Source organism: Suncus etruscus, chromosome 13 (assembly GCF_024139225.1).
Source record: "Suncus etruscus isolate mSunEtr1 chromosome 13, mSunEtr1.pri.cur, whole genome shotgun sequence".
Taxonomy (NCBI): domain Eukaryota; kingdom Metazoa; phylum Chordata; class Mammalia; order Eulipotyphla; family Soricidae; genus Suncus; species Suncus etruscus.
The window spans coordinates 62,245,416-62,246,279 of record NC_064860.1 but is presented as its reverse complement, the minus strand read 5'-3'; the positions used below and the strand labels follow the sequence as shown (position 1 = coordinate 62,246,279).

The window sequence follows — 864 nt, the reverse complement described above, 5'->3', positions numbered from 1 at the left end:
CCTCTGAGCGCTGCTGGGTGTGACCCAAAATCCAAATAAATAAATAAATAAATACTAAAACTACTATATTTATTACTATTTAAATTTTAAAAATTTCAAAAGATAATGGTGCTTCTCAATATGGCAATTATTATGAATACCAATTAAAGGTAATGAAAACCTATTAAACAAAATATGAATACACGTAGCTTGCCATGGTAAACAGAGACAATAATATTGTTGTGAAAATTGTAAAAATGATCACGTTTATACTTACCTGGCATGGGCGATACCATGATCACAAAGGTGATTTCCCCAGGCTCACCCATTGCACTCCGGGTGTGCTGACCTCTGCAACTTCCCCAAATGTGGGAAACTCGACTGCATAATTTATGGTAGTGGGGGACTGTGTTCGCGCTCTCCCCTGAAAAAAAGAAAAAAATAAAGAACATGTTTTAAAACACTCTTCTTAGTTATGTTACTCATTTTGCTGCTGTCTAACGAACACTAGAGTGTTATGGCTTTCATTATCTTAGAATTTGGTATTTGCTTTACAAAGAAATTATCTATAAGCAAAGAGACATTCTCAGATTTACTGACGCTATATTTAGCTTATTTGTAACTGATAGATTGATTTAAAAATTGTCCAAAATAAAATCAAAAGCCTGAATGGCATTTTTAAAATACTCTGAGCATGTTTTTTTAAAATGGCCAACTCAAAGTGTTCTGATGACAAATTTTGAACACAAAAATAATTTAATGTGTCCTTAATCCTCCTACTAGGTAAGGATTCTACTGTGATAAACTGATAAGCTACTTCATTCAAAAAAGTCACATAACTATAAAGAAACTATTTTATTGATTCCTAGTATAGTTGGTTTTTCT

At 32.3% G+C, this 864-nt stretch overlaps 1 non-coding gene across 1 annotated transcript; it reads left to right on the top strand.

The window, feature by feature from the left end:
• The first annotated feature begins 248 nt into the window (after nt 1–248).
• LOC126026970 (U1 spliceosomal RNA) lies at nt 249–406 on the top strand. Its single transcript, XR_007502150.1, has one exon. It is a non-coding gene; the product is annotated as a U1 spliceosomal RNA (small nuclear RNA).
• The last annotated feature ends 458 nt before the right edge of the window (nt 407–864 follow it).